The 27,360-nt window shown below is 37.2% G+C and overlaps 1 protein-coding gene across 1 annotated transcript in view; it reads right to left on the reverse strand.

Moving 5' to 3' along the window:
- TAOK1 (TAO kinase 1) overlaps positions 1-27,360 on the reverse strand; it is a 147,964-nt gene that overhangs the window by 59,695 nt on the left and 60,909 nt on the right. The window lies entirely within an intron of this gene.

The following is a 27,360-nucleotide window of genomic DNA, read 5'->3' on the forward strand; positions in this document are numbered from 1 at the left end:
ATCAAAATTACTTTTAAAGAACATTAAAAAAATAACAATAACTGTATAGAGAGACTTATCAAATCATCCAGGAGCTGGTACTTTGGACAGAAAAATAAAGCAGGTTTACCCTTGAGTGATCTAATTGAGAAGAAAAATATAGAAATTTGAATAGTACTATAAACAAAGAGACAAAACAAAACTAGTACATACAAGTCTATGCTAATACATTTTGAAATCTCAATGAAATGGACAATTTTCTAGGAAAGAATAAATCAACAAATCTGAAGAAGAAAATATGAGCAAAACAAACAATAGTGGCAGATTGAAAAGAACACCAATGAATTATCTTTAAAATAGTCTTGAGTGGAAAACAGTTTTACCAGTGGAAATTTCTAGGACATAAGGGGCAAAGGAAAAAAAGGAAAGCCATCCTATTAATTTTATGAAGGCAGTATAAACCAATAACTAAAACCTTACAAACAGCACAAAATACAAAGTTAGGTACCAATTTTATTTTTAAATATAGACAAGAGAACTCTAAATAAAATTAAAAAATGAAATATTACAGGGCATTAAAAGAATCTTGCATTTGGATAAAATATACTATAATCACAGAAATGAAAAAGATTTTGATACTAGGAAAAAATTTCATGATTTACCACATTTTTTAAAAGGCAAAAGGGAAAAAATAAATATATATATATAAAGGCTGAAAATGCAGGAATGACTCAACGTTAAATGTATTCAATTGCAGAGAAGGCCAAACTCTCACAAAACCCAAATTAGAAATATAATTCTTCAACATGATAAATCATGTCTATTGTAAACAACTGCTAATCAGGATTAAGAAAAGACTGCTAAAGGGCTCGCCCCATGGTAGAGTGGTTAAGTTCGTGAGCTCCACTTCCGCAGCCCAGGGTTTGCTGGTTTGGATCCTGGGCATGAACCTACGCACCGCTCATCAAGCCATGCTGTGGTGGCAATCCATATACAAAATAGAGGAAGATGGGCACAGATGTTAGCTCAAGGCCAATCTTTCTCACCAAAAAAAAAAGAAAAGAAAAGACTGCTAAAATGCTATCACAATTATTTACCACTGTTGTGGAAATTCTGAAAAAAGTAATAAAATATAACAGAAATATGATAGTTAACTCTTTGGAAAAGAGCCAAACTCTCATTATGTGTAAAAAAAATTATATATATATATATATATATTAAGAGGGCACAAGAGAATAGTTATAAAATATTTAAAGTAAGTTCAGTAAGAGTCAAAACCAGCTATCTCAAAGCACCTATGGAAGAACTCATCTTCAATTCTGACTTGAATGAATTCCCAAAGACAAAATGTTCTAAAATTAGATAATGGTGATGGCTACAAAACTCATATTTAATAAAAATCACTGAAATGTACACCTAAATTTGGTGAACTTATGGTATGTAATTTACACCTCAAAAAACTTGTGGAAAAAAAAATAGGACATGTGTAAATTATACCTCAATAGAGCTGCTAAAAAAAAAAAAGAACACTCTGTTAAGTAGATCCTGGGAACAACTAATGACATTCCAATTTCAATTACTAGTGGATTGGTTAATGGAAATTTTGTGTGTGTGTGAGGAAGATCAGCCCTGAGCTAACATCCACGCCAATCCTCCTTTTTTTTTTTTTTTTTTTTTGCTGAGGATGACTGGCCCTGAGCTAACATCTGTGCCCATCTTCCTCCACTTTATGTGGGACGCCACCACAGCATGGCCTGACAAGCAGTGCGTCGGTGCACGCTCAGGATCCGAACCCGGGGTGCCAGCAGCAGAGCGCACGCACTTAACCACTACGCCATGGGGCTGGCCCCTGGTTAATGGAAATTTGCACCACTTATTGTAATGGGTGAAGTGGCTCTATCCACATAAGTCCTGTTTGAATATGAATTTATTTTTCCAAAATGTTCTCTGCTATCTATCTGTGAGCCCCCTGATTTTAATCAATAGGTATAAACAGCTATATTCTTTTCTTTTATAACAGCTTTATTGATATAATTTACATACCATACAATTCACTCGTTTTAATGGCACAAAGGTACAATTGTGCCATTAAGTGGTACAATTTAACGGTAGAATTCAATGGTTTTTAGTACATTCACAGATAAATGCAACCATCACTACAGTCCATTTAGAATTTTCATCACCTCAAAAAGAAACTTCAAATTGTTCATTTAAAAATGGTTAAAATGGATTGCTGGGAAGATGGCGGCATAGGAGGACTCTGAACTCACCTCCTCCCAATGACACAAGAAATTTACAACTACCCTTGGAACAAATACCACTGAGAGACAACTGGAAACTAGATAAAAAGCACCCCTACAACAAGGGACAGTGCTGACTAAGGTGGAAGAGGCAGAAATACCTTTCTGGAGAGGAAAAAAGCCACATTCTAGGCGTGGAGCTTCACAGCCAAGAGCAATCTTAAGGGACGAAGCTTTCCCTGGAGGAGTGGGGGATCTGAGCAGGAGAGCTATGCCACAATAAGCAGCTTTTGAACTCAGCACAACTGAGATGAGTGCCATAATATCTGGCTTTGCTGGCTATTAACAAAAACAGGGAATATCCCTAGAAAAGCTATTGAACATAAGAGAAAGAAAAGCTTGCTCTTAAAGGGCCCATGCACAAACTCACCCATTTTGGAAAGCAACACAAAATCACCAGAAAAAGGTGGACAGTCCTTTGGTGAACAGAGACTCACTTTATAGTCTCTGGGCACATCTCAGGGACGCAGGAGGTGACTGGGACCACTTTCCCAAGGACTGAGACATTGGCAGCAGCCATTATTGTGACCTAGTAAAGGTGTGCTGACACAGACACTGGCAGACGGCCACTGGAGGTTTTCCCCTGGCCTGGTAGCATAAGGGTTTGCCCAGCCACTAGAGCACCAATTTAATCCAGCTCAGCCAGGGTAGGCAGCCCGCCCTAACGACAGGCCCCACCCACCAGCAAGCCCTTGAGCAACTTGTGGGCCTGCATAGGCAGGGTGTGTGGGACTTCTGCAGTGGGGCGAGTGGGTCCGATTCAGCGGGGGAGGGCACGCGCATGGGGCAGGACTGCATGGACGGAGTGTGTGGGCCTGCAGGTGGTGGGGCTGGTCAGCCACAACAGACTTGTGCTTCTCAAACAGCCTTATAGGGGAAGTGCGCAACCTTCCAATGCCTGAAACAATGATGTGCTGGGGCCAGCCGCATCCAGCTGTACCACTGAGAGCTGACAATAGCCTTGCAGGCTGGAGGCCTACAGCAATTGTGAGACCCTGAACCTAGCAACCAGCCATGCTGGGGGCCTACTCACTTAACAGAAAAACTGCAGCAGGAATGTGCAATTAGACCTTGCAGCCAACTGTGCTGGGGCTCCCCCCACCCAAGAAAGTGACTGAATGGACCCTAGCAGCCGCACACAGCTAGCCTTACAACCAGCCAACCAGGGAGACAGCCTAGCCTTCCCAAGGACCTGCAGTAAGAGCAACTCCACCACAATGGAAAGACACATGTAGCTCACACAAGGGACACTCCTGGAACATTTAGAACTGGTGAGAGAGGGAAGCATATTGCTGGGCCTGATAAGGCATCTCTTACATAAGACCACTTCTCCAAGATCAGGAGACACAGCTGATCTACCTAAAACATAGATATAAGCACAGAAAAATTGGAAAAATGAGGAGACAAAAGAATATGCTGCAAATAAAATAACAAAACAAGTCCCCAGAAAAACAACTAAACGAAACAGAGATAAATGATCTACCTGATAAAGAGTACAAACTAATAGTCATAAGGATGCTCACTGATCTTGGGAGAAGAACAGATGGATATAGTGAGAACTTCAACAAAGAATTGGAAAATATAAAAAAGAACCAACCAGAACTGAAGAACACAAAAATGGAAATGAAAAATTCACTACAGGGAATCAAAAGCAGAATAGATGATACAGAAGAATGGATCAGCGAGCTGGACAAAAGACTAGAGGAAATCACACCAAGCTAAATAGAAAAAAGAATTAAAAAGAATGAGGACAGTCTAAGGGACCTCTGGGACAACATCAAGCGCACTAACATCCATATTATAGGTGTCCCAGAAGGAGAAAAGAGAGACAAAGGGGCAGAAAATATATTCAAAGAAATAATAGCTGAAAACCATCCTAACCTAAGGAAGGAAACAGACATCCAGGTACAGGAAGCACAGAAAGGACCAAACAAGATGAACCAAAGAGGCCCACACCAAGACACATTATAATTAAAATATTAAGAACTAAAGACAAAGAGAGAATCCTAAAAGCTGCAAGAGAAAGGCAACAAGTTACATATAAAGGAAACTCCATAGGGCTATCAGCTGACTTCTCAGCAGAAACCTTAGGGCTAGAAGGGAGTAGCAGAATATATTTAAAGCGCTGAAAGGAAAAAACCTACAGCCAAGAATACTCGAACTGGCAAGGTCATTATACAGAATGGAAGGAGAGATAAACAGTTTTTCAGACAAGCAAAAACTAAAGGAGTTTATCAACAATAAACCAGCCTTACAAGAAATGCTAAAGGGACTTATTTAAGAAAAGACCACAAATAGGAAGAAGAAAATTATCAAAAATAATCATAAAATCACTGGTAAAGGCAAATATACAGTAAAGGTAGCAGATCAACCACCTATGAGGTTAATACGAAAGTCAAAAGACAAAAGTACTAAAATTATCTATTTCCCAGATAAGAGGTTAATGGATACACACACAAAAAAAGAGGTTAAATATGGTTATCTAAAACATAAAATGTGGAAGGAGGGGAGTAAAAGAGTAGAGCTTTTAGCAAGAGGTCAAACTTAAGAGACCATCAACTTAACATAGGTTGCTATTTACGTAGGTTATTATATATGAACCTCACAGTAATCACAAACCAGAAACCTATAATAAATACATAAAAAAATTAAAAGAAAGGAACCCAAATATAATACTAAAGAAAGCCATCAAACCACAAAGGAAGAGAGCAGGAAAAGAAAGGAACAGAGAACTAAAACATCCAGAAAAAAAGTAACAAAATGGCAGTAAGTACATACTTATCAATAGCTACCTTAAATGTCAATGGATTACATGCTCCAATCAAAAGACATAGGGTGGCTGATTGGATAAAAAAGCGAGACCCATATACGTGCTGCATGCAAGAGACACACTTCAGACCTAAAGACACACACAAACTGAAAGCGAAAGGATGGAAAAAGATACTCCACGCAAATGGTAATGAAAAAAAAGCTGGCGTAGCAATACTTAGACAAAATAGACTTTAAAACAAAAACTGTAACAGGAGACAAAGAAGGGCACTACATAATGATAAAGGGAACAATCCAACAAGAGGATGTAACACTTGTAAATATCTATGCACCCAACATAGGAGTACCTAAATATAAAAAGCAATTATTAACAGACATAAAAGGAGAAATAGTAACATGGTAATAGTAGGAGTCTTTAACACTCCACTTACATCAATGGCTAGATCATCCAAACAGAAGATCAATAAGGAAATACTGGCCTTAAATGACACATTAGACCAGATGGACCTAGCAGATATATACAAAACATTCCATCCAAAACCCATAGAAAACACATTCTTTTCGAAGGCACATGGAACATTCTCCAGGATAGATCACATATTAGGTCATAAAACAAGTCTCAATAAATTTAAGAAGACTGAAATAATACCAAGCATCTTTTCTGACCACAATGGTATGAAACTTAGAAATCAACTACAGGAAGAAAACTGGAAAAGCCACAAACATGTGAAGACTAAACAAAATGCTACTGAGCAACTATAGGGTCAATGAAGAAATCAAAGGAGAAATCAAAAAATACCTGAAGACAAAGGAAAAGGAAAATAGGAAATGCCAAAATTTATGGGATATAGCAAAAGTGATTCTAAGAGGGAAGTTTATAGCAATACAGGCCTACCTCAAAAAACAAGACAAATCTCAAACAATCTAACAGTGTACCTAAAGGAACTAGAAAAAGAAGAATAAACAAAGCCCAAAATCAGCAGAAGGAAGGAAATAATAAAAATCAGAGTGGAAATAAATGAAATAGAGACTTAAAAAACAACAGAAAAAAAATCAATGAAATTAAGAGCTGGTTCTTTGAAAAGATAAAATTAACAAACCTTTCACTAGACTCACCAAGAAAAAAAGAGAGAAGGCTTAAATAAATAAAATCAGAAAGGAAAGAAGAGAAATTACAACAGACATCTCAGAAATACAAAAGATTATAAGAGAATACTATGAAAAGCTATACATCAACAAACTGGATAATCTAGAAGAAATGGATAAATTCTTAGACTCATACAACGTTCCAAAACTAAATCAAGAAGAAACAGAGCATTTGAATAGACCAATTACCAATAAGGAGATTAAAACAGTAATTCAAAAACCTCTCAAAAAATAAAAGTCCAAGACTAGACGGCTTCCCTGGTGAATTCTACCAAACATTCAAAGAAGACTTAATATCTATCCTTCTCAAACTCTTCCAAGAACTTGAAGAGGAGGGGAAGCTTCCTAACTCATTCTACGAGACCAATGTTATCCCAATACCAAAACCAGACAAGGACAACACCAAAAAAGAAAATTACAGGCCAATATCACTGAAGAACATTGATGCAAAAATTCTCAACAAAATACTAGCAAATTGAATACAACAATACACTAAAAAGACCACACACTATGATCAACTGGGATTTATTCCAGGGACGCAAGGATGGTTCAACATCTATAAATCAATCAATGTGATACTTAACAAAATGAAGGATAAAAATCACATGATCATCTCAATAGACACAGAGAAAGCATTTGACAAGATACAGCATCCACTTATGATAAAAACTCCAAATAAAATGGGTACAGAACGAAAGTACCTCAATATAGTAAAGGCTATATATGACAAACCCACAGCTAATATCACACTCAATGAAGAAAAACTGAAAGCTATCTCTTTAAGAAGAGGAACCAGACAAAGAAGCCCACTTTCACCACTCTGATTTAACATAGTATTGGAAGTCCTAGCCAAAGCAATCAGGCAAAAAAAGAAATAAAAGGGATCCAAATTGGAAAGGAAGAAGTGAAACTGTCACTATTTGCAGATGACATGATTTTATATATAGAAAACCCTAAAGAATCCACCAGAGGGCCAGCCTGGTGGCATAGTGGGTAAGTTCGTGCGCTCTGCTTCGGTGGCCTGGGGTTCACGGTTTCGGATCCTGGGTGTGGACCTACACACTGCTCATCAAACCATGCTCTTGTGGCATCCCATGTATAAAATAGAGGAAGACTGGCACAGATGTTAGCTCAGGGACAACCTTCCTCAAGCAAAAAAAGGAATATTGGCAACAGATGTTAGCTCAGGGCCAATCGTGCTCAGCAAAAAATAAATAAAATAAAAAGATTTCGAAAAAGAAAAAGAATCCACCAAAAAACTTTTACAAATAATAAATGAATACAGTAAAGTTGCAGGACACAAAATCAACATACAAAAATCAGTTACATTTCTATACACTAAGTAGTAGAAAGAGAAATTAAGAATACAATCCCATTTATAATTGCAACAAAAAGAATAAAATACCTAGGAATAAATTTAACCAAAGAGGTGAAAGACCTGTACACTGAAAACTACAAAACATTGTTGAAAGAAATTGAAGAAGATACAAAGAAATGGGGCCGGCCCTGTGGCTTGGTGGTTAAGTGCGCTCGCTGCGATGCTGACGGCCCGGGTTCGGATCCCGGGTGCGCATCGAGTCACCACTTCTCTGTCCATCCTGAGGTCGAGTCCCACATACAGCAACTAGAAGGGTGTACATCTATGGCATACAACTGTCTACTGGGGCTTTGGGGGCAAAAAATAAAATAAATAAAATCTTTAAAAAAAAAAAAAAAAAAAAAAAAAAAAGATACAAAGAAATGGAAAGATATTCCGTGCTCTTAGATTAGAAGAATTAACACAGTTAAAATGTCCATACTTCCTAAAGCAATCTACAGATTCAATGCAATCCCTATCAAAGTTCCAATGACATTTTTCACAGAAATAGAACAAAGAATCCTAAGATTTATATGGAACAACAAAAGACCCCAAATAGCCAAAGCAATCCTGAGAAAAAAGAACAAAGCTGGAGGTATCACATTCCCTTCTTTCAAAATATACTACAAAGCTATAGTAATCAAAACAGCATGGTATTGGTACAAAAACAGATATACGGATCACCAGAACAGATTCAAGAGCCCAGAGATAAACCCACACATCTACGGACAGCTAATTTTTGACAAGAGAGCCAAGAACATACAATGGAGAAAGGAAAGTCTCTTCAATAAATAGTGTTGCGAAAACTGGACAGCCACATGCAAAAGAATGAAAGCAGACCATTATCTTACACCATACACAAAAATTAACTCAAAATGGATTAAAATACTACTCAGCCATAAAAAAAGACAAAATCGTCCCATTTGCAACAACATGGATGGAACTTGAGAGTGTTGTTAAGTGAAATCAGCCAGACACAGAAAGACAAACACCATATGATTTCACTCATATGTGGAAGATAAACAAACACACTGACAAAGAGAACAGATTAGTGGTTACCCGAGGGGAAGGAGATTGGGGGGTGGACATAATGGGTAAAGGGGCATGTATATACGGTGACTGACAAATAATAATAAACAACTGAAACTTCACAATGTTATAACTATTACGACCTCAATAAAATTAAAAAAAATAAAACATGGATTAAAGACTTGAATGTAAGACCTGAAACCATAAAACTTCTAGAAGAAAACACATGCAGTACGCTCTTCAACATCGGTCTTAGCAGCATATTTTCAAATACCATGTTTGACCAGGCAAGGGAAACAAAAGAAAAAATAAATGGGACTTCATCAAACTAAAAAGCTTCTGCACAGCAAAAGAAACCATCAACAAACCGAAAAGACAACCTAACAATTGGGAGAAGATATTTGCAAACCACATATCTGATAGGGGGTCAATATCCAAAATATATAAAGAACTCATATGCCTCAACAACAAAAACGCAAACAACACAATTAAAAATGGGCAAAAGATCTGAACAGACATTTCTCCAAAGAAGATATACAGATGGCCAACAGGCACGTGAAAAGATGTTGAACATCACTAATTATTAGGGAAATGCAAATCAAAACTACAATGAGATGTCACCTCATGCCTATCAGAATGGCTATAATTAACAAGAAATAACAAGTGTTGGAGAGGATGTGGAGAAAAAGGAACCCTCATACACTGCTGGTGGGAATGCAAACTGGTACAGCCACTATGGAAAACAGTACATAGATTCCTCAGAAAAGCAAGAACAGAACTACCATATGATCCAGCTGTTCCACTGCTGGTTATTTACCCAAAGAACATGAAAACATGAATGCATAAAGATATATGCACCCCTATATTCACAATAGCCAAGACTTGGAAACAACCTAAGTGCCCATCAAAAGAAGAATAGATTAAGAAGATGTGTTATATATACACAATGGAATACTACTTAGCTATAAAAAAAGATGAAATCTTGCCATTTGTGACAACATGGATGGACCTTGAGGGTATTATGCTAAGCAAAATAAGTCAGACAGAAAAAGTCAAGTACTGTATGATCTCACTCATAAACAGAAGATAAAAACAACCACCACCACCAACAACCAAACACATAGATACACAGATTAGACTGGTGGTTACCAGAGGGGAAGGGGGAGGGAGAAGGGCAAATGGGGTGACGGGACACATGTGTATGGTGATGGATGGTAATTAGTCTTTGGGTAGTAAACATGATGTAATCTACACAGAAATCAAAATATAATACTGTACACCTGAAATTTATATAACGTTATAAACCAATATTACCTCAATTAAAAAAAAAGTTAAACTGGTAAATTTAATGTGTATTTTACCCCAATAAGATTTTTTTTTTCCTCTATTAAAAAAAGAGAGAAAGAGGGCCGGCCCCATGGCTTAGCGGTTGAGTGTGTGCGCTCCGCTGCTGGCGGCCCAGGTTCGGATCCTGGGTGCGCACCGACGCACCGCTTCTCCGGCCATGCTGAGGCCGCGTCCCACATACAGCAACTAGAAGGATGTGCAGCTATGACATACAACTATCTACTGGGGCTTTGGGGAAAAAAAATAAATAAAATTATTTAAAAAAAAGAGAAAGAAACCCTGTACCTTTTAGCTATCATCCTCCAACCCTTTTCCCCTACTCCTTCAGCCCCAAGCAACAACTAACCTACTTTGTGTCTCTCCAGTGTCTTGCCCATTCTGGACATTTTATATAAACAGAACCATATACTACGTGATCTTTTGTGATTGGCTTCTTTCACTTAGCATAGTGTTTTCAAGATTCATGACTAATGATGATGAACATCTTTTCATGTGCTTCTTCACCATTTGTGTATCTTCTTTGGAGAAATGTCAATTCAGATCCTTTGTCCATTTTTAAACTGGGTTATCTTTTTAGTATTGAGTTGTAAGAGTTCTTTATATATTCTAGACACAAATCTCTTATTAGATATATGATTCACAAATATTTTCTCCTATTCTGTAGGTTGTCTTTTTACTGTTTTGAAGCATAGAAGTTTTTAATTTTGATGAAGTCCAATTTATCTATATTTTCTTTTGTTGTTCATGCCTTTGGTGTCACATCTAAGAATGCTTTGTCAAAACCAAGGTCATGCAGATTTACCTTTGTTTTCTTCTAAGAGCTTTATGGTTTTAACTGATACATTTAGGTCTTTGATCCATTTTGAGTTAATTTTTATATATGGTATGAGGTAAGGGCTCAATTTCATTGTTTTGCATTAAACAGCTACACTTTTAATTTGCCTAAGATAAAGCTTGATTTAAAAGTGAATATACTAAATGCAGTGCAGTATCCTGCATTAGATTCTAGGTCAGAGAAGAGACAGTGGAAAAACCAGGAAAATCTAAATGAAGGATGTAGTTTAGTTAACAGTATTATATCGACGCTGATTTCTTAGTTTTGATAAATGTACCATGGTTATATAACATGTTAACATTTAGGGGAACTGGGTAAAGACTATAAGAGAAAACTCTTTACTATTATTCAAAATCTTCTGAAAAATCTAAAATTCTTTTAATTTTTTTTAATGTATTTATTTTTCTCCCCCCAAAGCCCCAGTAGATAGTTGTATGTCATAGGAAGTTGTCAAGGAAGTTGCACATCCTTCTAGTTGCTGTATGTGGGACGCGGCCTCAGCATGGCCGGACAAGCGGTGCATCGGTGCGCACCCGGGATACGAACCCCGGCTGCCAGCAGCGGAGCGCGCGCACTTAACTGCTAAGTCACGGGGCCGGCCCTAAAATTCTTTTTAAATAGTAAGTTAAATTAAAAAGTGACTATAATTTATTAAAATTCAAACTTATTAGTAATAATTATTAAGTTAAAATTAAATGATAAATTAAAAATGACATATGACTTTTGCCTATCACATCTAAAAAAACAAAAAATAAAAATATTTAATGTCAACAAACATGTTTTTCCCTCCTTTCAGGAACATGTATGGTACTTATCATGCCTTATTAGTCTCTTCTAATCTAGAACAATTACTCAACCTTTCTTTGTCTTTTATGACGCTGGCATTTTTGAAGAATATACAGTGGTATTTTATAGAATGTTACTAAATTTGTGCTTGCCTGACGTTTCTTCAAGATTAGATTCTGGTTATATATCCCTGGCCAAAATACTATAAGAGTGATATTGTGTCCTTTTCAAGGTATCATATCTGGAGGTATACAGTGTCTGTCTGTTCCTCATTGGTGTCACTAATTTTCATCACCCAAAGTGTTGTCTGTTTTTCTCTAATGTATATAGTGATAGTTACTGTCTCCTATCTTGTATCTAACAAGTAATCTGTGGAGAGATATTTTTAAACCACGTAAACATCTTGTTCATCAAACTTTCCCCCTACACTTAGCAACCATTGAAGATTCTAGCCCAAAACAATCTTTGCTATGATGATTACAAAATGTTGATTTTTTCCAACTTTACCATTTCCTTCACATTTATCAGTCAGCATTCTATTATAGGAAAAGCTCTCCCTTTTCATCCATCCATCCTTCATCTATCATGGAAATTATGGATTCTTATTTTATTCAATGGGTTACAATCCATTACTATCTTTATATTGATGCTCTAATTGTTCCAGATTTGGCCAGTGGGAGCCACGCCAAGCTGGCTCCAGTGTCCTTTTGACAGACCTCATCTTTTTTTTTTTTAAAGCAGTTTTTAACTTTCTGGCACAAGATGTTCTAAGGTTTATCTTGTATGTTCCCTGCCTCCGCAATAGAATGAGCCATTCCTCCAAAGAGCTCTTGTTCCTTTTAGTGAGGAATTCAAGATCTGAGTGCTAACTGTGTTCATTGCTACTGGGGTATCACTGCAACTAGAATCTTGCAGCAGATAGAGCTAGGAAATATATATATGACATAATTAGCTCATATTAATACCTCTTAATTCCTATCCAATCCCACAAGGTTCTTCTTTACCTTCCCCGATTCCATATTTCTATCTTTCATAGTTAGGATAGTGACTCCAAATAACATCAACATTATTCATCGCTCAATCCTTTAACACACAGTTTCAACACTGTCACACCCATACCAATATGAAACAAATCTATTAAGAAGAGTTTAAGACTTGTCTGCAGTTTCCTTCCCCAAATGAGACTGAGGGTATATTTTTAAAATACTGTGGGGGCCAGCCCGGTGGCACAAGCAGTTAAGTGCATACGCTGCACTGCGGCAGCCGGGGGTTCGATGGTTGGGATACCGCGCGCGCACCGACGCACCATTTGTTAAGCCACGCTGTGGCGGCATCCCATATAAAGCAGAAGAAGATGGGCACGGATGTTAGCCCAGGGCCAGTATTCCTCAGCAAAAAAGAGAAGGATTGGCATCGGATGTTAGCTCAGGGCTGGTCTTCCTCACACAAAAAAATGAAGAAATAAAAAATAAAACAGTGTGTACAAAAGTTACTCATATTCTATCTTTTTTCCTCTAATGTGGTTATGTCTGAAATACAGTTCAGTTCATCGTTCCTGTCTGCCGTTTCAGTGACACTCCTCCATATGTACTGATTTAATTTTAATTTTTACATATATAAAATATTTATTATCCAAATAAGTGTACTCAAACAAATATCATTCTGTCCTCTATCTCTTCCATTCCATTCCCCACCACAACTATCACCTTGAATTGTTGGTTGTATGGGGGTATAATTTGCCTAATTTCATCAAACTATATATTTAATATCTGTATATTTCCTATATATAAATTATATTCAGTAAAATCAGTCAATTTAAAAAATAATACCAGCACACACTGAATCGCTATACATCAGGGATTTTCTCAATGGGATTCTTTTATTAGGCCCATTTATAAGATTCTATGCATATTTATCCTTTATTCTATATTTCTCCGCATTAACGTGTATGGAGAGGAAAGGGATAAGTGTAAACTCAGACAAAACTGTAATATAGAAAAAAGGTTGTTTTCTGGGTCCCTCTTCATTTTGTGTCCAATTCAGAAATGAAACAAATGTGAACAACATCAAACACACACATACAGCATGTGTACACAAAAAGATTCTGCAACGACATATACCCAAATGTTAACAGTAGCTTGTCCTTGAGTAGTGAATTATAGATGGAGTTCTTATTACATTATTTTTGTTTCCGACTTACAAATGGGATATAAACCAAAAGTTCAAATTGTTAAGAATTTGAAACACATTTTCTCTAGAGAAACTATTTTAAATTATGGTTTTATTCCTAAGGTGCTCATAAAAAAAAGAGACTAAATCCATAACACTGCCAAAATATTAAACATCTATACAATACTTATTGCTTAAGGGGAAAAAAAAGCAATTTTAATAGGAAGAATAAATAATGATTGTGAGAGCAGTATTTCCCTACAGATTAAGAAAGGAATTCTTGGAGAAGTTTTATTGCTTTAGAGTAGCAGTTCGTTGGCTCACTTTTAAAATTACACTCTTTAAAATAATAAACATATCCCTTTAACTACCAGTTTTATTTCCTGGAACCTTTTATTTATGAAGTGTGTATTATTGTTCTGAAGGAAAACGAGTCTACAGAAACAAATTTACTTTTCTTTTTTCTTTTTTAGAAAAAGTCCAATTCTGGTTACTAGTGAGTTTAACATTTTTTTTAACTTTGAATTTTGAATTCATGGAAATGTTGCAAAAATAGTACAAGAAGTTACCGTATACCCTTCAGCCAGCTTCCCTAATATTAACATCTTGCATAACAGAGTACAATTATCAAAACTAAGAGATTAACATTGGTAAAATTATTAACTATTAACTAAACTATAGGCTTTATTTGAATTTCACCAATTTTTCCAATAATAACTTGTTTCTGTTCCAGGATCCTACATTGCATTTGGTTATCATGTTGCCTTAGTCTCCTCCAATCTGCGACAGTTCTTCAATCTTTCCTTGTCTTTCACGACTTTGATACGTTTGAAGAGTACTGGTTATTCTGTATAACGTTCTCCAATCTGAGTTTGTCTGATATTTCCTCATAATTAGATTAAGTTTATGCATTTTTTAGAATACCACAGAAATGATATGTCCTTGTCAGTGTGTCACATCAGAGAGAGGGGGTACATAATATCAATGTGTCTTATTATTGGTGATATTAACCCTGATCACTTGGTTAAGGTAGTCTCTGCCAGGTTCCTCCACTGATTTTCCCACTTTAATTAATAAATATCTTTAGGGTTATACTTGAGATTATGCATATATCCTGTTTCTCCTCAAACTGTAACCCACTAATTTTAGCATCTATCAGTAGATCTTGGCTGCAACAATTATTTCCCTTACTCCTTCTACATTTAATAAAAGGAATTTTAATTCTTTTTATACATATGTATATTTCTGTGTATGTGTGTGTGATGAGTTCCTACTGATACCTCCAATTCCACTCCAGTACTTATTTTTAGTCTTCCCCCTTTCCTTATTTGTAGCTTCTTTCTTGGACAATAAGAAAACTGGTTCTCATTATCTACAATACATTTACTTATTTATTAAAATCTACTATATATATATACAGTAGTTTCAGAATTGCCAAAGCTTACCCCTGGAAGAAACAAACAAACAAACTAGAGTTCCTTTTGTCTTTAGCCTTAGAGTATTCAGCCAAAACACTGTTTCCAAAATAACTTGAGATTAGTTCTTTTCTTCTCCACCTCCTTGTTTATGTTAGTAATTTCTAATACAGTTAGGTTCATTTGTTAGAGTCTGTATTCATTTGGGTTTCTCTCACATCATAGCTGGTTTTTTTTAGTGAACATTAATGAACATTTAATGAATTTGGGTAAAAGTCACTCTTTTTGGCATACACATTGAAATAGACTGCAATTTTTGACAACAATGAATAAAACTACCATAAATATTCACATATAGGTTTGTGTGTGAACTTAAGTTTTCATTTCTCCTGGATTAATGTCTAGGAGTGGGAATGCTGGGTCATATGATAATTGTATGTTTTGTAGGTTTAACTTCATAAAAAAACTGCCGAACTGTTTTCCACAGTGGCAAGAATATTTGCATTCCTACCAGCAATGAAATAGATTTCCAATTGTTTTGCATACTCACTAGCACTTGGTATTGCTTGTATTTCTTTTCTTCACATCTTTATTTTTAAGCCATTTGAATAGGTGTGTAGTGCTATCTCATCATGGTCTTAATTTGTATTTCTCTAAGCACTAATGATGTTAAACATCTTTTCATATTTTTATTGACTATATCTTTTTGGTGATGTGTCTTTTTAGACCTTTTGCTCAGTTTTTATTGTGTTGCTTTCTTACTGTTGAGTTTTGAGAGTTCTTTATATGTTCTGGATACAAATCCTTTGTCAGATATGTAACTTGCAAATATTTTCTGCTAGTCTGTGGCTTTCCTTTTTTTTAAAGATTTTATTTATTTATTTTTCCCCCCCCAAAGCCCCAGCAGATAGTTGTATGTCATAGCTGCACATCCTTCCAGTTGCTGTATGTGGGACACGGCCTCAGCATGGCTGGAGAAGCAGTGCGTCGGTTCGCGCCCGGGCTCCGACCCCCGGCCCGCCAGCAGCAGAGCGCGCGCACTTAACCACTAAGTGTGGCTTTCCTTTTCATTCTCTTAACAGTATCTTTGAGAGAGCAAAAGCTTTTAATTTTGATAAAGTTCAATTTATAAACTTTGCCTTTTATGGATAATGCTTTTGGTGTCCTATCTATGAACTCTTGGCATAATCTAGTGTAACACAGATTTTCTCTTATATTTTATCCTAGAAGCCTTATAGTATTTACGCTTGACATTTAGCACTAAGAACCATTTGCATTAATTTTTGTATAAGGTGTGAGTTCAAGTTTATTTTTATGCATATGGATGTCCAGTTGCTCTGGCACCTTTTGTTGAAAAGACTATCCTTTCTCCATTGAACTGTCTTTGCATCTCTGTCAAAAATCAGTTGACTATCGGGCTGGCCAGGTGGCGTAGCGGTTAAGTTTGTGCGCTTCGCTTCGGTGGCCCAGGGTTCATGGGTTTGGATCCTGGGTGCGGACTGACACACCGCTTGTCAAGCCATGCTATGGTGGTGTCCCATACAAAGTAGAGGAAGATGAGCATGGATGTTAGCCCAGGGCCAATCTTCTTCCCCTCCCCCAAAAAAAGGAAAAAAAAAATCAGTTGACTATATTTCTGTGGATATGGGTCTATGTCTGGACTCTATTCTGTTTCACTGTTTTATATATTCATCCTTTCAAGAATATCAACTGTTTTATATATTCATCCTTTCAAGAATATCATACTATCTTGGTTACTGTAGGTTTATAGTAAGTTTCTGAAATCAGATAGTGTGAGTTCTTTAACTTGCTCTCTTTTTCAAAATTGTTTTAGCTACTCTAGTTCCTTTGCCTTTTCATAAAAAATTTAGAATATGCTTGTCAATATCTATTAAAAAAAAGCCTGCTGGGATTTTGATTGGGATTGCATTGAATCTATACATCAATCTGGAGATAACTGACAGCATAACAATATGTAGTCTTCCAATCCATCAACACAGTGTCTCTCTTCACTTATTCAGATCTTTGATTTTTTTCATTCGTGTTTTCTGGTTTTCAGCACATGGATCATGCATTTTTTGTGGGATTTATACTCAAGTACTTCATTTTGGGGGCACTATAAATAGTACTTTTAGAACAGAACACATTTCAGTTGTTCACTGCTGACATAAGAAATACAAGGGATTTTTGTGTACTGATCTTATATCCTGCAACCTTGCTAAAATCACCTACATTTTTGGGGGTCCATTTGTAGATTGTGTGGGCTTTTCCAAAGTAAACAATCATGCTGTGTGTGATACAGTAAATACGTGGATAAATTTAAAAACGATTTCTTCTCTTAGATTCTGTAAAATACATGAATGTTTAAAGCAAACATTATGACACTGAATTTTGGGCTTATAATGTTTGTAGATGTAATACATATGACCAAATAGCATGAAGGATACAGACAGGAGTACATGATTTCTACATTTTCCTTGAAGTGATTAATATTTGGGCCGGCCCCGTGGCTTAGCGGTTAAGTGTGTGCGCTCTGCTGCTGGCGACCCGGGTTTGGATCCCGGGCGTGCACCGACGCACTGCTTGTCCGGCCATGCTGAGGCCGCGTCCCACATACAGCAACTAGAAGGATGTGCTGCCATGACATACAACTATCTACTGGGGCTTTGGTGGAAAAATAAATAAATAAATAAAATTTAAAAAAAAAAAATATTAACAAATGAACTGAAAAGAGGATGGGATATTCTTCTGGTAGTGAATAAGATAGTCAGAAAAGAAAAGTTTTAAAAAGTGTTTGTATACATAATAAAATACTATGGAGAGCACAATTAAATGAGTTATGAGTAATTAAAGAAGAGCACAATACTATATGTCATCTGTTGTCACTGCCTGAAAGTAAAAGAGTAAAGAAAAAAATTGGCTGTAAATCTAAAGACAAACTTGATGCTGTTCAGAGCAAAAAAGGAGTAATTAAAAGAAAATATATACAACCAGTCATTTTGTTTCCAACCAGGAAAACTGTCTGTGAAGATCCATTTGGGAGCTTTTTTTTTTTTTTTTTTTTTTTTTTGGTGAGGAAGGTCAGCCCTGAACTAACATCCATGCTAATCCTCCTCTTTTTGCTGAGGAAGACTGGCTCTGAGCTAACATCTATTGCCAATCCTCCTCCTTTTGTTTTTTTCCCAAAGCCCCAGTAGATAGTTGTATGTCATAGTTGCACATCCTTCTAGTTGCTGTATGTGGGACGCGGCCTCAGCATGGCCGGACAAGCGGTGTGCCAATGCACGCCCGGGATCTGAACCCGGGCCACCAGTAGCGGAGCGCGCGCACTTAACCACTAAGCCACGGGGCTGGCCCTGGGAGCTATTTTAATGAACTAATAAGAATGATCTGAGGGGCTGGCCTGGTAACATAGTGGTTAAGTTCACGCTCTCAGCTTCAGTGGTCCAGGGTTCGCAGGTTTGGATCCTGGGCGCAGACCTACGCACCACTCATCAAGCCATGCTGTAGTGGCATCCCACATACAAAACAGAGGAGGATGGGCACAAACTTTAGCTCAGGGCCAATCCTCCTCAGCAAAAAGAGGAAGATTGGCAACAGATGTTAGCTCAGGGCCAATCTTTCTCAGCAAAAAAAAAAAAAAAAAAAAGATCTGAAATCACCACATTAATTATTGTAAATGGTCTTAAATGGTCTTTCTATATCTCTTTCTTTCTTTTTTTTTTTTGTGAAGAAGATGGGCCCTGAGCTAACATCTGCCAATCCTCCTCTTTTTGCTGAGGAAAACTGGCCCTGGGCTAACATCCATGCCCATCTTCCTCCACTTTATATGGGATGCCGCCACAGCATGGCTTGACAAGCGGTGCGTCGGTGCACGCCTGGAATCCGAACTGGCGAACCCCGGGCCACCACAGCGGAGCACGCGCACTTAACTGCTTGCGCCACAGGGCCAGCCCCTCTATATATCTTTTGTGTATTTATATCTTTCTCTTATAACATTAAACAATTTGCTGTAACCTTTGAAAATATAAAACTTGCCCATCTTCTGAAAGAATGCAGATTAGTAAAATCTTACACTAGGAAACAAGAGGTAAATATGACATCTCATTTTTAAAAATGAAGAGAAAAAACTTGCATAAAGTGAATAAATAACTTCACTGGGATCATACGTGGTCTGCCACATTTGTTAGCAAGCTACCTGGTTCATAAGCCAGTGTTCTATGGACCCATCTACTGACATCATGTTGGTTCTATTTAAGGTATATTGGAAACTAAAAGAGAATGTTTATCTTCCTGGCAATCTAGATACAGTGGTCCTTTTGGACATCTGACTCTCTAGTTTGGTTTCAAATACTTATTATGACACCAGTCCTTGATTAGATTGCCTGGTGAGACAGCCAGCAGAGCTGGCTCAATTAGAGTATTTTTAAAATTAAGGTGATCCCTACTGCCAATTAATGACAATCAAAGATATGTTATAAGAACTACTTTTAATCACCTAAAAAATTTGAGGAGAGGGTCCTTCCTCTATATAGTCTATAGATTAACACTGCACATTCATCCCTGTCGTGGGGTGGGGGTGAGAGGAAACATAAAAACAGAAGCACACGCTCAAGCGCACACCCTCAGATATGCAACGCATATATACACACAGGTTTATCTATACCACAAAATATGAAGGTTAGTGACCTAGAAATGGAATTACTGCAAAAATATTCAATTCTGGGCTACATTCAAACTTTGCTCATCTACATGGTACATGTTTCCTGATATCAAGAAAATTAACAGAAAACACCTGCTCTGAGCAGTTGCCTGACTCCTCTATGCTTTCATGCAATGATTCCTGGGGTTGTCCTAAACTGAACCTAGGTTTCCTGACTTCCTAAGTCATCTTTTTTTTTGGTTTCCCTCCTTCATTTTACTATACAAATCTGTCAAAAATAAGTAAAGTTGGTATAGCACAGTGAACCTCTGTTATGCCTTCTACTGGGTCAGAAGTTGGCACTTTTTCTATAAAGAGCAAGATATTAAATATTTTAGGCTTTGTGGGCCAAATACACATTCTTCTTCTTGCTCTGTTGCATATTCTTCTTCTTCTTCTTTTTTTTGGTGAGGAAGACTGGCTCTGAGCTAACATCTGTGCCAATCTTTCTCTATTTTTTTTGTATGTGGGACGCCGCCACAGCATGGCTTGATGAGTGGTGTGTATGTCCACACCTGGGATCCAAACCTGCAAACCCCAGGCCCCCAAAGCAGAGTGCATGAACTTAACCATAAAACCACCAGGCCGGCCCCTTCTTCTTTTTTTTAATGTAGCAACCATTCTTAGCCTGGAAGCTGAGCAAAAATAATTCACAGGCTGGATCTGGCCCACAGGCTGGATCTCACCCTTGGTTCCAAAATACTTCTTCATATATCTCCTGAGAATACGAACATTCTCTTGAATAACCACAGTACAATTACCAAATTTAGGAAATTTAGCATTGATATAATACTATTATATAGAGTCCATATTCAAATTTCACCAATTACCTTAGTAATGTCCTTTATGGAATTTTTTTTTCCAATCCAGGATCATACATTGTACTTACCCATGGGTTAAGCTTAAGTCAGCTCCTGATATCTAGCTTAGACCAACTTGCTTTCATTGCCCCTATTGGATCCTTATTTCTGGGACTATGAGACTTTCTCTCTCAACCACGGCTGTCTGAAACAATTCAGCCTGGGTGGGACAACCACAGAAACTATTGCATAAGGAGGTCCAAATACTAGAGAATCACTTCCCTCCCCAGTAATTTTCTTCCACAGTTGAGGCACTACAATGTGCGCCCTCTTATCTTGTCAGAAAACAAGTTCTCTCGAGTCTACCAATTTAAACTTTAATCAGCAAAAAGAGGAGGGATTGGCATGGATGTCAGCTCAGGGCTAGTCTTCCTCACGAAAAAAAAAAAAAAGAAACTTTAAAATGTGTATTCACCTCTCCACCTTCATTGCCACGATCTAGTTTAAGCTCTCAGTATTTCTTTCCTAAATTATTACAAAAGCTACATAATCAGCCTCCTTTCTTTGATCTTTGACCTTTGACACATGCCAATCTTTCCTCCACATTGCCACAAGAATAAACTTTCTATATCATAAATGGAAATATATTTCTGTTGCACTTCAGTGGCTACTTCAAGACTTCAGAATAAAGCCCACATTTCTCAGTATAGCGTAGGAGGCTCTCTTCAAGAGTCCTTGCTTGTCTTTCCTTTTTACCTTTCTCAGTTCCCACTACAACCTCAATTCAAAACATACCCACTTCAGTCATATACTTCAACAAAGACTACTGACAAGTTCTGGATTTGGGATAATGCAATTTTACAGCTTTATTTAAAATTTTTAAATCACTGATATTTTGCCAATATACGATTTAATTCAGTCCCTTTAACGAAAGGAAAAGGACAATAAAATTACTTCCCCCGCTGGACAGATCATACAGGCAGGTCTAAAGAACAGAGAAAACCTACTGAAATTCTATACTTTTTAATATTAACAACGGAAGATCAATTTCTCAAAAAAACATATTATCTTTAACAGAAGGATATATGAAAAGCCCATGCAAGTACAAATAATATCAACCAAGGGAAATTTCAGTACTAATTCTTGCCATGATGCTTGTGTTAGACTTTCTCTGAAGCCCAAAATAACCGGAAAAGCAGGCAATATATGTAAAACAATTGTATGATACTACTGGAGAGCAACACATGCAGGCAAAGCTTTAGAGACTAGAATCTTTGAGAGAAGAATAGTATACAAACAGAGCTGTAAATTTACTCCAGCTTCATCCCTGAACTTGTGCTATAGGAAAACAGAGCCAAGAAGGATGCTAGGCTGAGGAGACAAAGGCCAGAGACCAGAGCTTCCAAAGCGTCTGGGACTTAAAAAGCACAATCTCAGAAGAGAAAGCTTCTCAAAAGAAGAAGAGAAAAAGAGAAGCAGCAGCTCAAAAAACTGCAAATTCTCCTCAAGTAGTCAACTCCTAAGTATGTATCTGCATGATAAGACTCCCAGAAATCCAGGAGAAAATAGCAGCTGGAGGACTAAAGAGATAAGCAGAACTTTCAGAAGAGAAGAAGCGCTGGAGAGATGGAGGTTGGAACTCAAACCCCACCAAAATGATTGAGCCTTGATAAACACCCTAGACATTCAGTTGGGATCCCAGAAGAGCCATGTTTTAAGAGTAAGGGCCGAGGTCCAGTATTAAGGGCAAAACTGACATCAACTAACCCTAACAAAGCCTAAAACCAAGCCTCAAGGTGATTCCACCAGTATACTATCAGCTTGCCAAAAGACAATGTCACTGGTCTTGGAGCAAAAGTAACATCATCCAAAACATCTACACATTCTCCTCTATAAGGAAGAGCAACCAATCAAAACTCATAAGGCATGCTAAAAAAGTGGACCAAATATTGAAAAGGAAAAAATTGGAAACATAAATACACCCAACAGAAATTCAAATATTGGGGTTACCAGAGACTTAAACAAACAAAAAGGGAAGCAAATGGACATTTTAGAAGAAAATATATGAGAAAAATTCCACAAAGAACAGGAGAAAGACAGTTGAAATACTGTAAGGTTTTTATATTGTTTGAGAAATGGTAATAAAAGTGCTAATTTAACTATAATAAGTCAAGAATATATATTATAATCTCTAGGGTAACAACTGAAAAATAATAAAAGAATGCATAACCAAAAGGTTCATATAGGAAAAAATATATTAATCAAGTCTTTTTATTTGCTGTAATTTGATACTTTGGCATCTGGGGAATTGATAACAGGTAGGGACTGCCACTCCCAGATTTAGCTAATTCCTGGAGATAGCAAAAAGGACATCTTTCATATACAAACCACCCATCTAGAGCCCATATCTCCAATGACCTCACACTCTGAGCCCTCTATCCCCTGCTCTAATCACCACAGGGCCAAGTACCAGACAACTAGGGACAGCCCCTATACTCCAAACCAGCTGAAATTATTTCAACTAGCTAATCTCAAACTTGCTAACCCTGCCTCCCCTATTTCTTCCCACAGAAACCAGAGCAAAGGCTCTTGCCCACGTTTTTCCCTTGCATACTCTGCCTCCTCACTGACACCAGTGCTTCCCCACATGGTCCCCTCTGGCATGGTGTGCTCCCTTCTCTTGGGATCTGTGAGTATAACAAACTATCTTTTCAATGACAGTTGTTATCTGATCTGTTTGGCCTCCCTATAACTAATAACAATAAAATCTATATTTTAAAACAAAAAATAACAATAAACAACGCTAAAGATGGCAAGGACAAGAACAAAGGAAGAACAGATAGGACAAACAAATCAAATAGGAAAAAATAGGCTTATGCCCAACTATTTTAGTAATTGCAGCAAGTATAAATAAGCAAAACACTCCAATTAAAACAAAGAGGAGACAGAGAAAAAGCTCCTTGACATTGATCTTGGCAGTGATTTTCTGGATATGACACCAAAAGCACAAGTAACAAAAGCAAAAGTAAATAAGTGGGACTACATCAAATTAAAAAACTTCTGCACAGCCAAAGAAACAATCAAAAAAATGAAAAGGCAATCTATGGAATGAGAGAAATATTTGCAAATCATATATTTGATAAGGGGTTAACATCCAAAATATATAAAGAACTCATATAATTCAATACCAAAAAAAACAACCTGATTAAAAAATGGGCAGAGGACCTGAACAGACATTTTTCCAAAGAAGACATATAGATGGCCAACAGGTACATGAAAAGGTACCCAACATCACTAATCCTCAGGGAAATGCAAACCAAAACCACAATGTGATAGCACCTCACATCAGTTAGAATGTCTCTTATCAAAAAGACAAGGGATAAGTGATGGCAAGGCTGTGCAGAAAAGGGAACCTTTGTGCCCTGTTGGTGGGAATGTAAACTGGTATAGCCATTAAAGAAAACAGTAAGGAGGTTCCTCAAAAAATTAAAAATAGAACAACCGTATGATCCAGCAACCCCACTTTTGGGTGTATATCCAAAGGAATTGAAATCAGGATCTCAAAGAGATATCTGCACCCCCATGTTCACTGCAGCATTATTCACAATAGCCAAGATATGGAGATAACCATATACTGAAGTGTCTGTCAAAGGATGAATGCATAAGGAAGACGTGGTGTGTGTATACACACACACATACATGTACATAAAATGGAATATTATTCAGCCATGAAAAAGAAGGAAATCCTGCCATTTACAACAACTTGGATGAAACTTAAAGGCATTATGCTACGTGAAATAAGTCAGAAAAAGAAAGACAAAGCCAGCCCTGATGGTCTAGTGGTTAAAGTTTCACACTCTCCGCCTCGGTAACCGAGGTTCATTTCCCAGTCATGGAACCACACCACCCGTCAGTTGCCACGATGTGGCGGGGGCTCACATAGAAGAACTAGAAGGACTTACAACTAGGATATACAACCATGCACTGGGGCTTTGGGGAGAAGAAGAAGGCGTGGGGGGGGGGGGGGAAGATTGGCAACAGATGTTAGCTCAGGGCAAATCATTCCCTGCAAAAGACAAAAGAAAGACAAATACTGTGTGTTATCACTTATATGTAGAATCTAAAAAAGTCAAACTCAGAGAAATAGAGAGTAGAGTGGTGGTTACCAGGAACTGGGGGGTGGGAGGAATGGGGAGATACTGATCAAAGGGTACAAACTTCCAGTTATAAGATTATCAAGTTCTAGGAATCTAATGAGCAGCATGGTGATTATAGTTAATACTGTATTATATACTTGCAAGTCGCTAAAACAGTAAATCTTAAATGTTCTCACTACAAAAAGGAAATGGGAATTATGTGAGGGGATGGAGGTGTTAGCTAATGATATAGTGGTAATCATTTTGCAATCTAAAAATGTATCAAATCAAAACATTGCAGGGCCGGCCCGGTGGCGTAGCGGTTAAGTGCGTGCGCTCCGCTGCTGGCGGCCTGGGTTAGGATCCCAGGCGCACACCGACGTACCGCTTCTCCTGCCATGCTGAGGCCGCGTCCCACATACAGCAACTAGAAGGATGTGCAACTATGACATGCAACTATCTGCTGGGGCTTTGGGGGAAAAAATAAATAAATAAATAAAATTATAAAAAAAAAAAAACATTGCACACCTTAAACTTATATAATGTTGTATATGTCAATTATATCAAAATAAAGGTGGAAAAATATCCTGGGGAAAACAACAACAAAGATGAGAAACACTTCAGATATAATGGTCCAGGAAAAATAAACGAAAAAGAATGGAAAAAGAAATACCAAGTAAGCATTAGCCAAAGAAAGCTGCCTGAGTAACATCAAAGTAGATTTTAAAGCAAGAAAGATAAAGAGCGAAATTTTGCAATGATAAAGGAACAATTCAACATGAAGATACAATAACCCTAAATTTGTATATTTCTAGTAACGTAACTTAGAAATGCATAAAGTACAGACAAAACTAAAAGGAAAAAAGGATCAATCCATAATCAGTGGAATTTTTGGGTTTTTTTGTTTTTGTGTGTGTGTGTGTGTGTGTGTGTGAGGAAGATTGGCCCTGAGCTAACATCTGCTGCTAATCCTCCCCTTTTTGCTTGAGGAAGATTGTCCCTGAGCTAACATCCATGCCATTCTTCCTCTACTTTGTATGTGGGACGCCTCCACAGCATGGCTTGATGAGTGGTGTACAGGTCTGCGCCCAGGATCCAAACCTGCGAACCCCGGGCCACTGAAGCAGAGGGCACGAACTTAACCACTACCCCAGGGCCAGGCCAGCACCCATCATCAGTGGAGATTTTTAAATACCTCTTTCAGTTACTGATAGAACACGTAGACCAAAAACAAACAAATGAAATCAGAAAGGATGTAAAAGATCTGAAGAATATAATCAATGAACATTACCTACCTGACATACATAGATCATTACACCCAACAAACTGCAGAATATATCTAATTTTCCAGTGCACACATTGGCAGAAAATATTCACAAAACGCATACTGACAAGCATCCAGGGTATACAAAGAACTCCTACAACTCAAAAAAAGAAAAGCAACCCAATTTTTAAAAAATTGACAAAACATTTAAACAGACAGTTCCCAGAGATATGTGAATGACCATTAAGTCTATGAAAAAGTGCTCAACATCACCAGTCATCAGGGAAATATACATTAAAACCTCATTGAAATACCATTACACACCCACCAGAATGACTCAAATTAAAATGACTGTCAACACCTAATGTGAGAGAGGATATGGAGCAAACAGAATTCTCACACACTGTTGATGGGAGTGTAAAATTTCTACATCTTAATGAAAAAAAGTCTGACAATTGGTTATAAAACTAAACACACACCTGCTCTAAGATCCAACAATTCCATCCCAGGCATTTAATTAAGAGAAATGAAAAATTTGGTCCACAAAAAGACTTGTAAATCAAAAAACTTTAAATCACAAAAGGTTACAAGAAACAAAGAAGGACATTATATATTAATAAAGGTTCAATACAGCAAGAAGATATAACAATGATAAACATTTACACACCTAATGATAGATCATCAAAATATATAAAGCAAAAATTGATGGAATTGAAGGGAGATATAAATTCTACAATATCAGAGACTTCTATATCTGATGCATAATAATGGAGAGACCAATCAGACGGGGATAAGTAATAAAGTAGAAGACTTAATACAATAAACCAACTAGATCTAATAGACACATACAGAACACTCTACCCAACAACAGAATATACATTGTTCTCAAGCACACATGGGACATTTTCCAGGAAAGAGCAAATGTTAGGTCACAAATCAAGTATCAACAGATTTTAAAAGATAGATATCATACAAAGAATATTCTTTGACCACAATGAGATGAAGTTAGAAATCAATAACAAAAAAGGAAAACTGGAAAATTCACAAAATTGTGGAAATTAAACCACACACTTTTAAACAACCAATGAATCAAAGAAATCACAGGGGTAATTAGAAATACTTAGAGATGAAGGAAAACAAAAATACAACATATCAAAACTTATGGAACCAAGTGAAAGTGGTGCTCAGGAAGAAATTTATAGCTATAAATACTTACATTAAAAAACAAGCAAGATCTCAAATTAACAACCTAACTTTACAACTTAAGGAATTAGAAAAAGAAGAACAAACTAAGCCTAAAGCTAGCAGAAGGAAGGAAATAGTCAT

The sequence above is a fragment of the Ceratotherium simum genome, chromosome 16 (genome assembly GCF_057802395.1).
Source record: "Ceratotherium simum simum isolate JZ-2026a chromosome 16, ASM5780239v1, whole genome shotgun sequence".
In the NCBI taxonomy this organism is placed as follows: domain Eukaryota; kingdom Metazoa; phylum Chordata; class Mammalia; order Perissodactyla; family Rhinocerotidae; genus Ceratotherium; species Ceratotherium simum.